This window comes from Trichosurus vulpecula, chromosome 3 (assembly GCF_011100635.1).
Source record: "Trichosurus vulpecula isolate mTriVul1 chromosome 3, mTriVul1.pri, whole genome shotgun sequence".
Taxonomy (NCBI): Eukaryota; Metazoa; Chordata; class Mammalia; order Diprotodontia; family Phalangeridae; genus Trichosurus; species Trichosurus vulpecula.
In genome coordinates, this window is record NC_050575.1 from 211,655,026 (window position 1) to 211,667,879 (window position 12,854).

The window sequence follows — 12,854 nt, forward strand, 5'->3', positions numbered from 1 at the left end:
TAAGTTCCTTCATTTGTAAAAAGAGAATAATAATAACACACGTCTTATAGGACTATTGTGAACATCAACTGAGATAATATGTGTAAAACACTTTGCAAACCTCAAAGTGCTCTTCATTATTAAGACATTGTGGCAGAGTGGATAGAGACCTGGCTGAGTGATCAGGAAGTTTTATTGTATAGTCATTTTTCATCTCAGAAAGATACTGGAGTGGTTTGCCATTTCCTTCCCCAGCTCACTTTACAGATGAGGAAACTGAAGCAAACAGGATTAAATGACTTGCCCAGGGTCATGCAGCTAGGAAGTGTCTGAGGCTGTATTTGAACTCCAGAAGATGAGTCTTTCTGACTCCAGGCCCAGCGTTCTAGCCACTGTGCCACCTAACAGCCAAGTCAGAAACACTTGGTTTTAAGTCCTGCTTCTGACATTTACTGGCTTGTCCAGTGAGACACTTAACTTCTCAGCGCCCTAGACAGCTCTCCAAGACTATAAATTGCTTAGAAGGTGCTGATATGTAGTGGTAGACAGAGTTTCCTCATCAAAAGTAGCCTACGCTAATGAAAGAACCATTCCAAAAAATCATATACACACACATATTTATGTATACATTATTTATATATACATATATAGTTATATATAAGTATATGCTTTATATATTTATGCATAAATTATATATAACATAAACTTATATGTGTTCATCTTGTCTTCTCTGATAGAATGTAATTCTTGTCTTATTTTTACCTCAGTATCCCTAGTGCCTAGCACAATGCCTGGCACATAGTAGGTGCTTAATAAATGACCACTGATTGATTGATTTCCCTGCCTCACTTCTGTGTTATGGGTTCCCATGGATTTCTGCGATCATTTCCCATGGTGGGAAAGTGGTTTGGAAATAATAAGTTACAGAAGCTAGTTCTCAAAGTTAGGTATATGTTTTCACTGGCCTTAGAACAACATTCTGGTTGAAACATACAGAACAGGAAGGGTGATGCCCCACATCAGGTGTGGCCAGACACCTGATGCGTCTGTGTTTCTCCTTGGCTGCTGTGTGTGTGGGTAGGGGAGGCACAGCTATTAATTTTGGGGGTGGAGGGACGTGGAACTTCAACTTTGATTTCCTTGACCCGCTTAGTTTAAAATTTTAATTTACCTTTAATGATTATAACCCTCCATGAGAGCTCTCCTCTGATGCCACATCAAGGCGTGGAAATGACCTTGCTTTATTCTACAGGCCATGCCAGGGGAGCAAAAGCCCTGGCAGGTCTTACCCAGCTGACAGGGCTTTGAGCATGGGCTGGGCAACAGACTCTATGTCTAGCCAGTCTCCATGAGCTCCGGAAGGCTCATCTCCAGGTCAGGCTGCTGCATGATGGTTTTTCATTAACAGCAACTCTTGAAACCGCCTCCTGAAGTCGTGATCTGAGTAAGACTCCCCACACTGATGCACTCACGTTCCCTTGAAGTATTTAAGAAATATAAGTTATCATTCTCAAGAATTTTTAAAATGCTTTTTAAGGTGTTAAGCTGAAGCTCCAATGCCTTCTGACATGTCTCCTGTGTGAGTGACTCATGCTCAGCTCTCCTAGACCCTTGAAGAGGAGGATTCTTCTCCAGCTGTGCAGGTGCGTCTCCACCTCTCACTGGCAGCCAGGAAATTAACCACAATCTCTTGGCTGCTGGCCCCCAGACTCCATCTAGCCCGGGATGGAAAACAGGCCCAAACCTCAGAGCTTATATGAGGTCATCCTTGTCAACATGACAACTTAGCAAAAAGAAACACAGAAACACAGATCCATCTGGGCAGACCACTGAGGCATGAAGCTTTTGTGGCTCCCCATTGCTGCTAGGATTAAGTACAAACTCCTTTCCTTTTGGCATTTAATGCCCTTCACAATCTGGCTGTTGTTTAGTCATTTTTCAGTCATGTTCAACTCTCTGTGATCCCATTTTGGGGTTTTCTTGGCAAAGATACTGGAGTGGTTTGCCATTTCCTTCTCCAGCTCATTTGACAGGTGAAGAAACTGAGGCGAACAGGATTAAGTGACTTGCCTAGGGTCACATAACTAGTAAGTGTCTGAGGCTAGATTTGAACTCAGGAAGATGAGTCTTTCTGACTCCAGGTCTGGCACTCTAACCACTGTGCCCATCCGTGGTAGAGCATTCAACCTCATATTGGCCTAATTAGCCATAGTTAGACACATTGTGCATTGACTTCAACATAGTGGTGTCATTCTGGTCCTCTTGGAAGAGGAAGGACAACTACCATTACCATTACCATTACAATCTGGCTCCAGCCTGACTTTCCCAGCTTGTAGTATATTCCTTCCCTTCCCTCATTCTCCTTTCTGGATGAACTGGAATTTGTGATTCCCAGGACACAAGATTCCATCTCCCTCTTGTGTGCTTTTGCCCTGGCTTTCTTCCATGCCTGGGATGTTCTCCTTCATCGTCTCCACCTCTTGGAATCCTCTCCTTCTTTCAAGCCCAAGTTCTGACACAAGGACTTTCTAGACCTCTCCAGTTATTCGTACCCTCTCCTCTCTAATATTATTTTGTATTGATTTGGTGCATATTTTGTATTTAAGTTTAAAGTTTAACAACTTTAGACCAAAGAAGTAGCCAGTCTAGAAGGAGTTGTTAGAAAAGTGATTTTGCTTTTTGGAAATTCCTTCATAGGGTACAAAATGACCATATCTGTTTTGCTAGTAAATATAGTCGTTTTATTTTACCTTGACAATGACTTCAGCTGCTACTAACCAAAATAAGTGTGATATGAGTTTCATCCATTTGTTTATTCAAGTCAATGGTGCCATTCGAGCAATTCAAGCGTACCTTTTGATGAAAACATTGCTTAGCTTTGTCATACTGAAATAGTGCTTAAACTATTTTGGTGGGGTGCAGAAAGACATTGCTTTAAGACATTGCTAGGCATCTTTAGCAGGACATGTGGGTAGAGTGATATGGCAGTGAAGGTGTTAAGAGTTGAACTATATGTTAGCTAATGTCAGCATTAGCCAGATAGATTTGGTTGATGTTACTTTTTTTTAAATTCTGAACTAAACAAATAACAAATAAAACCAGTATTTCAATATGCATAGTAGAACAGGGGGGAAAAAAAGATCGTACATGAAGTTGTGAATCCATATTACAGAGGGCTTGTTTTTCAAGCATATAAAAAATTCAACATGTAACTTTCAAAGCTGTCCTACTTGTCTGTTTTTCCTTCTGACGTTTCTGTTCTCTTTTGTACAGTTAAAAAATGCTTCCACTACCCTCTTTTCTTTCTTTTTTGGTAATTATTACTAGCTTTCCTTCCCTAACCCCTAACCCCGTTAAAGAAAAAAGGAAAACAAAACTTCTGCAAAAAGAATGCATAGCTAAGAAAAACAAATTCCCTCATTGATTGACTGTGTCTGAAAATGCACGTTTCATTTAGCACTTTGAATCCGTCACTTCTCTATCAGGAGGCCTGTGGCCTGTTTCACTATCGGTTCTCTAGAATTGTAGCTGGTTATTGTGCTGATTAGTAAATGTTTCTAGGATGTTTTTCCTGGCAATGTTGTAGCTGTTGTATAAATTGTTTTGTTCTGCTCACTTTTTTCTGCATCAGTTCATACAAGTCTTACCAAGTTTCTCTTACAGTGCATTAATATCTCCTCACCTTCATGTACCATAATTTGTTCAAGCACAGTCTAACTGACGAGGTACTCTTTTAAAAAGTTTCCAGTTTTTTGTTATAACAAAAAGAGTTACTATAGATACTTTTGTACCTATGGGTTGACCTTGTTATCCTGGGTTCTGATTTTGAATTTTAACACTGACATTTACTTGCTGTATGACTGTCCAGTCATTTAATGACTGACCAGTCATTTAACCTTCCTGGGCCTCATTTTCCATAGCTGTATAATGAGGGTATTGGGCTAGATGACCTTTTAGGTCCCTCATGTATCTAAATCTATGATTCAGGGATCCTAGGTATGGGATCTTATATGGGGCAGCTATGTGACCCAATGGATACAGCATTGGACCTGGAATCAGGAAGACTCATCTTCATGAGTTCAACCCTGTTTGCTTCAGTTTCCTCATCTGTAAAATGAACTGGAGAAGGAAACAGCAAATCATATCAGTATCTTTGCCAAGGAAACCCCCAATAGGGTAATGAAATGACAGACATGACTGAAATAACTGAATGAGAAAAACATGACCTTATATCCTGGTCCAGTAACTGGGTCCCTATTTCATTTCTCTGTCTAGAATTCCAGTTCTTCTAAGACTAAAGTCCTACTTTGAGGCCTGTAGTCCTTCTAGTGACTGAAGTCCTGTCTCTGCCTTTATGGCTGGATTATTCCTCTTCCCCAGGCCAAAGTAGTACATGCCTGGACTTCTGCCCAGCCCCTGATGTCTAATCCTCCTCATACTGTACTCAGACCATCTTTCAGGACCTCCATCTATAACTATTGCTAAATCTCTTTATTGTTGACCTTCAGTCTGCTTGAATTTTCTCTTATTCTTTGCTCAGACCTTCCTTCATTGCTTGATCTGCCCCTGTGGATATATCTGGTTTCTGAGTCCTGGTCATTCGTTGTCTGGTCTAAATTCCTGTACAGTTTGTACAAGGATAATAGGATCAAAGATTTGTAGATGGATGGGACCTCTGAAATCATCTAGTCCAACACTTTCAATTTGCAAATAAAGAAACTGAGGCCCAGAGATGTTAAGTGATTTGCCAATAGCCTTATTACCTACTACATTCTTTCAGGAACTCTAGAGTACGATCAAACCAGCCTAGTTACTATTCCTCCCATAAGATATTCCATTTCCCACTTCCATTCCTTTGTCAAGGCTGACCCCCAGGTCTGGGATGTGCTCCTTCCTCACCTCTTCCTCTTATAATCCCTCTGTTTCCTTCAAAGCTCAGCTTAAGTACACATTTTCCCATGGGGCCTTTCCTGATTATTCCCTTGCCCCACCCCCAGTTGCTAGTGCCTTCCCAATCACTATGTGTTAATTTTGTAAATGTTTATATGTTTACATGTTCACCTCATCCCAAAATGCAAGATTCTTGAGAACAGGGACTGTTTCATTCTTTCGTCTTTGTGCCTGGCATGTAGTAGCTGTTCAATAAGTGTTTCTTGATTGATTTCCCTAAGGTCACAAAAGTATTAAGTAGCAGAGACAGGATTTGAATCCAGATCTTCCTCCTCCAAATGCACCATCTTTTCCTCTCTACTATTCTGTCTCTGCTAACTGGGTGCTCTTTCTGAAACTGGGCAGCAACAGGGTCTGTGGCCACAGCCTAGAGCTAGCGGTTGTGGACAGAAGGGTGGGAATGAGATAAAAGCGTATGTCTCACAGAGGTGGGGGTGGAATAGGAATACATCAAACTGTCCATTCTGGCTCTCCATACCCTCAGGATGGTCCTATTCCCCATAATTTGTTTAGCTATCCTTATAAACATCTTTCCCCTCCTCATTTCCATCTATTAATTTCTCTTCTATTACACTTGCATGATTTAATCCTACTGCATTTCATAGATCCCATATATCAAAGCCTTAAAAATGAGGATCTGGTCAGGTGATTTATGTTTCTTCTTACAGATTTTGATTTGTGAGGTGGCGTGATTGTTAGCTGCTCTTGGGGATTTTGCCTTGTCCTAGTGTCTCTAGCAAGAAGAGTCTTTTGTCATTTTGGTTACTAGCAGAAGGAAACCAGTTTCCTTGTCTAGAAATTGCTTTTGGGGAGGAAACTTTCATTAATCAAAGAGTTGGAGGGGAACTTTGAGGTCATACAATCTAATCTCCCACCCAATGCAGCAATCAATCTCTTTCCCAGACAATGGCTCAAATCTCCCATTCCAATCTCCAGTTTCTTCCCAGATATCTCCACCCTTTTTCAATCTCTTTACTTCAGCTTCTGTAGATCACCTTCCACTCCTCAACCCAAGTAATCTCTCAGCCAAACCACACATATTTAATTGGTTGGATTTTTCCCATCAGTTGGTTCTGTCATCTTTTCAATTTTACAGCTCTCGGAGTAAGTGAAGTATGTGGGTGGGAAGGGTGTTATCGGCTGAACTCACAATCCTTCAGGAGGAAAATTTAACCTCTTGTTTTCCTTGTATTTTTATTAAGAAGTATTTGAAATAAATCCTCGCTACTTTATTTTGCCCTCTGGAAATTGTAGAGCCTTCTGAGACCTAGATGGACAATGAGGGTTCTGCTTTTTCACAATGCCTCAAGGCATGTTCCTCCTCCCAATTTTGCTTTCCCCACCCTCCTTCCCAGACAGTTAAGGAGGTCATGCTGGGCATTACACAGTCAGTCCCTGCCCCACCGGAAGGGAAACCAAATGAGATGCATGTTTAGACAGGATGGAACCAGGAAGATTTACCAAGTCTCTTCTGATTAATGAGAGAAAGTTTCAGGGAAGAATTGGAATTTCCGACAGTGCTCAACTGCTGAAGGTTGGTGGGAGAAAAATATGTTCCAGGTATAGGGTGTGATTTGACAGAAGCTATTTCAGGAGAGCTTTTGGACAAGCTGATGAGAAGCTGGCTTCAGGTGTAGAAAGTAATGTAAATTCAATAAAGAAAAATTCTCTATACCCTAAAGCATGTGATTATTGAAGGACGATGAAAATTGTCAATATTGAATGATAATTCAACATTTTGTTGAATTGATTGAGCTTCATCGAAGCGCAATGTATATGTGATCCTTGTGCCAGAGGTGCCTGCAATACCTAGGGGACCCAGGTGACTTCCCTTTTGTGGACCCAAGTTTTCCCATTTGAATAAAAGGATTAGGTGTTGAACTAGTTGATCTCCTAAGGTCTCTTCTAACTCTGACTGACATCTTCAGGAGTCTTTTTTTTCCTTGCACAGAACTGGGTTAAGTGTGACCCGGGAACCACAAAAGATACTATTTGGCTATAGAGGAATAGTGACTAGGACTGGGAGATACATTCTGTCCTCAGACCACATCTGGAGTATGTGTTGTGTTCAGGTCAGGTTAACACGTTTAGGAAGAACTAAGAAGCTAAAGAGTGGCCAGTGAAGATAATAAAAATAGTGAAGGGCCCGGAATTCATGCCATATGAGGATGGGTTGAAGGAAAAGGGGATGTTTATCCTGAGGAGGAGAATCTTTAGGGGGATATGATACCTGTCTGCAAGTGCTTGAAGGGCTGCTCCATGTGTAATGTGGGGACTGGCCAATGAGGGCCCAGTCCTTAAAGTCTTTCCTGTTGGGTTATACAGAGAATGTATATTTCCTGGCCTGCTTTCAATCTGTCCTCATTTAGAGGCTATGAGTGATTAGGGGACTGGTGCTTAGAGTGTACTGAGACAGAACTGAATTCTCATACAAAATGACTGTTCTGTTCCTTCTTTAACCTTCTCTACTTGCCCCTCCTCTCCCAGTTCCTTCCTCATTACATATTGAAGGGGGATTAAGACTTACTCTGCTTGACCATAGAGGGCAGAATTAGGAGTGCTAATATATAGAGTATAATTATATGGAAGTTATAATGAGGAAAATTGAGACTTGATGTTAGGGAAAACTCTCTCTCCACTAGAACATCCCAACATGGAATGGGCCATCTAGGGAAGTAGTCGCTTCTCCTTACTAGAGGTCTTCCGGCAAAGGCTGTATGACCTCTTGCTGGGTATGATGGAGAGAGGATGTTTGTTTAGATGTGGGGTTGTGCCAAATAGGTTCTGGACCTAGAACTCATGGCCCTTCCCCTCAAGAGCTGATAATTTAGTTAGGAGGCCGAACATCTGCCTAAGAACGAGTTCAACGGCAGTATAAGATTATGAATAACTGACAGTTGTCACAGGAGGTCCAAGGTCAGGGTAAGGAAGACTTAGTCATGAAGCTGCTTCAGCAGTTGGGGGACGCTTCATGGAGGAAAGGTACTTGGACCTGAGAGGATGGTTAGGACTAAAAAACACAACTGAATTCAACTCAACTCATTATTTTAGACAAGGAGAATAGCATGGTTCAAGGTCTGGAGCATGTGGCTAGCTCATAGTAGGGATTCAGTTACTACTTGATGAGTAAATGTTGTTAAATTTGGGATGTGTGTGTGTGTGTGTGTGTGTGTGTGTGTGTGTTGGGGCGGGGTGGAGGGGTCATAGGAATTTCAGAACTGGGAAGAACCTAAGGGGTCATTTTACAGATGAGGGAAATGAGGCTCAAAAAGGTCAAGCTTTTGAGGGATTAAGAATCAGGGTCAAGATTTGCACCCTGGTCTTTGACCTCAAATTCAGCTTTCCTTCTATTATATTGCACTCGATGAAGAGACAGAGAGATCACCTATCAGGCAGAAGGCTGATGTTAGGCAATTATAGGAGACAGGGATGGATGGATAGAGCATGTGTAGATTGTGGAAGGTCATAAATGCCAGGATGAGGGAACATTGAACGTGCCAGCAAGCTGTTCACTCCATGAGGCTTTGTTTCCTCATCTATGAAATGGGGATAGGAATGTTGACACTATCTATTTACAGGGTGGTTGTGGAGATAAAGCTGTGAAAATTTTGAAGAATCATGTTATTAGTAGTAAAATTCTTGCTTTTAGGCACATAATGTTTGTTGACTGATTCATATTAAGTTACTGAAAGGGAAGGGAAGAACATTGTGGGAGATGGGTATTAAAGGCAGAAGAAACATAATTTTTTTTAGGGTTTTGATTTTTTTTTTTACCTTGCAGTCCAGAGCATAGCATAGTTTATGGCACCCTGGTAGGAGCTTTGTAAATGTTTACTGATTGATTGATTGTGGCAGGTTTGAGTGTATTGGCCTCAACCAAGGTCCCCAAGCACTCAACAATGTGTTCTTTCACATCTCTGTGTGGAAATTCTCTCCTAGAGCTCCTTACCCGCAATCTGAACTCTGGGAATGTCTATCACTAACTTTGTACTCTATGAGGGTGGTCTATGGAGAAAAACCACTTTTCTTGATGTGGGTGGGGACTGTCTATGCTATCCCAGTAGATGTAAAATGTTGAAATGTGTAAAACTCTATCTTGGGATTCCAGGAAGGAGCCACTCCCCAGTGGGGAAGGGTGGGAACCAACCTGGAAATGATTCAGCGTTATGAGCCCAGTGAAAAGGTGGAGCCAACAGCTGGATCTGGACCCAAACCAACATGACATCTTAATTCAATCTGAGGTAGTGAATCTTACCTGGACTTGAAGTGGGATCAAGGGGATGTCCTTGGATGTCCTGGAATTTACTAGGCACAGAAGGCACTGGTAATGATGTCAGAGGCAACTTGTTTTACGCGCTGACAAGGAGACTCTGCCAAGGGGTGGTATGAAGGCTTTAAATGATTAAGGCTAGTCTGAGAAACTAGCTGGAGGTGAAAGGGATTAACTTTACCCCAAACTAGAAAACTGGCCTCATCCAACCTTATTGATGCCCCTACCCTATGGCCTTGATACAGTGGTGGGTCAAGGGTGAGAGTAAGACTCTCAAGAAAAGACAAGGTTTGATGGGCTTGTAATGAAGACTCTTTCTCTTACTCTTATTTTAACCTTTCATATCTACTTTGGTTTATTTAAAAATAATATTTATTTTTCCTAAATTAAACCAATCACAAGCAGCAGAAACCTCAAATCTGGAAAACACTTAAGCAAAGCACAACAATATAAAAAAATGGTTTCAGATGATTATATATACACCTACCTTGTGGTTAAAAGAATCAAAGACCATTCAAATTAACTTTAAGAAGGTAACACTACCTATTGATTGAGGAATGCCTAAACAAACCATGGTATGTGAATGTAATAGAACATTACTATATTGTAAGAAACAAGGAACATGATAAATTTAGAGAACCATAATAAAACTTATATGAACTGATACAAAGTGAAGTTAGCAAAGTCAGGGGAAATTAACAAACATGCACACGCAAAACATAAATGAAAAGAAAAATAACAAAACAAAAAAATTGAATGTTGAAAAATTATAGTGACCAAGGTTGGCCCCAAAGAAGAGATATGAAAAGACACTTCTTATCCTGCTTTGCAGAGGTGGATGCCCATGAGCATGGAACATTGCATATAATGTCAGATGTTTTCTTGGTGTTGCTTGGTTTTGCTGAATTTTTTCCTCTTCTTCTTTTAAAATTCTTCATGGAAAAGAATAGCACTCTTGGTTGGGGGAAATGTAGGTGCTATAAAAACAAATATATCAATAAAATTCATGTTTAAAAAGTTTGTACTAATGTTGTCCATTGTATTTACTATTAGTTTTGGGGCTGTTTATGTTATCTTCCTTCATGCTTTTACTCATTCATCATGTATTTTGTTTTTGTTTTGTCTGGTTTTTTTTGGCAGGGCAATTGGGGTTAAGTGACTTGCCCAAGGTCACACAGCTAGGACATGTGTCAAGTGTCTTAAGGCTGGATTTGAACTCAGGTCCTCCTGACTCCAGGGCCTGTGTTCTACTCACCTAGCTGCCCCATTCAATCATGTATTAATTAAGTACAAGGCACTGGGTTAGGTATTTTAAAAAAATGAAAATGTCCTTGATGTCAAGGAACTTAGATTCTTTTGTTCTTTTGAATCTGCTTCCCCCCACCCCGTCCTCATCATCATCACTTTATCCACTTCCTGGATTTCTTGGCATCTTTAATATTCATTTTTCCTTATGGCTGCTTGGTTTTATGTTACGCTTTTCCTCAGTTCCTTAGTAAATCTTCTTTACTCCAACCCTCCATTGGCTGAATTAAGGAAAAATAAGATTTCTTGATAAACTTGTCCAGAGAATTGAGGAATAGTCAATAATAATTCTCATTTCTATAGTGCTCTACAAAGTGTTTTCCTTACAACAAAACTGTGGAATCAATCCAAGTGTTATTGAATTGGAAGATACGACTGCTGATCTACCCTTAGTGAGCTTTGAAAGGCAGTAGAGAGTAGGAGAGGTCCAGCAAGACTGAAGAAGAGCAAATGTCCTGATTTTCATGAAGGGAAAGAAAATTTGCAAATTATAGGTCATTGGCCTTGACTTCAACTCCTAGCCAAATTCTGGAATGTGTATTATTAAATGTATTGTTAATGAATATTTAGAAATGGAAGCAATGGTAGGTATCTATCAATTGAGGAATGGTCAAACAAATTATGCTCGATGAATATAATGGATATTGCAGATATGACAAAGCGGGTGGATTTGGAGAAATCATGAAGACTTGTATGAACTAATATAGGGTGAAGTGAGCACAACCACGAAAACAGTTTATATAATGACTACAAAACTATAAAGTAAAACAACTGTGAAAGACCTAAAAACTGATTAATCCAGTGACCAATCATGACTCCAAAAGAATTATCTGCTCTTCCCTTGGTAGGGAGTTGATGGGTGAGAGGAGCTGAAAGAGACATGCATTTTCAGACATGGTCAATGTGTAGATTTGATTTGCTTCACTATAGTTATTTATTACAAGGGAGGGCTTTTACTTGTTTTGGGGTGTGTGTGTGTGGAAAGAGCTAAAGGAAGGATCATGATAGCAAAGGAAGAAAAGAAAGTGTCAGTGCAACATTTGAAAATACACAGAAGAGAACAGAACAAAGTTCCCAAGTGGGCAAAGACAGGTATATTTAATTATGTTAAATTTAATATACATTTAAAAATTCTATTTATAATAGATATATGTAGTATTAAATACATATGCAGAAGGAAAAAAATAGCGAAGAAAGTGGTAATCGGAAAGATCTAGCAGGGTCATGCCTGATATTTCTTTTTTTTGATAGGGTTACTATATTGATAGATCACACAAATGTGGTAGAAATAGTGTGCCTATAGTTCAGCAAAACAACTGACAAATTCCATCATGCTATTTTTATATACAAGATGGAGGGATGTGAACTTGACAATAGCGGATGGATGTCTGGATTTAGAAATGGCTAGTGGTTGGGCTCCAAAATGCTTAGATATTAAATTGGAAGGTCTCCGGCAGAGTACCCCAGGGATCTCTGCTTGGCCTAGTGCTGTTGAACATCTTTTCATGGCATGAATAAAGTTATTGGTGGCATTCTTGTCAAATTTGCAGATGATATCGAGCTAAGAAGGATAGCTAAAATGTTGTAGGACAGTCAGGATCCAGAAAGGTATCAGTGGGCTAGAACATGGGACCAGAGTTAACAAGTTGAAATTTAATATGGATAAATGTAAAGTTTTTCAGTATTGCATGAAACCTCTACAAAAAGTGACCACGTTAGGACATAGAGAGCTCAAATAAATGCAGAAAGGTGGGAATACTGAACACAACCTTTACTGAACACAAATTGTGATCAGTGAGGGAAGCATGAACAAAAGAGAGCTTTAAATGGAGACTAAATAATGAATGGGTCATAGAAACACTAAGTAACTACATTCAAGAAATAACAATGAGGCAACACATTGAATTTCATGGGAGGCAGCTAAATCAGTCCTTAGAGGAAAATTTATCTCTGATCAAACAAAGAAAGGGAAGCCTAATCACTTAAGCATGCAATTTAAAAAACCTGGAAAAGAGACAAATTAATAACCCTCAAGTGAGTACAAAAGCAGGCATTTTGAAAATAAACCAAGATCAGGTTTCAGGCAAAAGGTCAATAAAATTGGTAAACCATTAGCTAATGGGGAGTGGGGGAGGGAAAAGGGGAGAGGCAGAGAGAGAGAGACAGAGACAGGGACAGTGTGTAAATGACCGAAATCACAAATGAGACGGTAAAATTAAAAATGACTATAAGAATTAAAGAACATTGTCAGAAACTGTTATTTATAACCAGCCAACAAAACTGAATGAACTTAAATGGAATGACTACTTACAAAAATATCTAAATTAACAAAACAGCTATTAGGGAATTA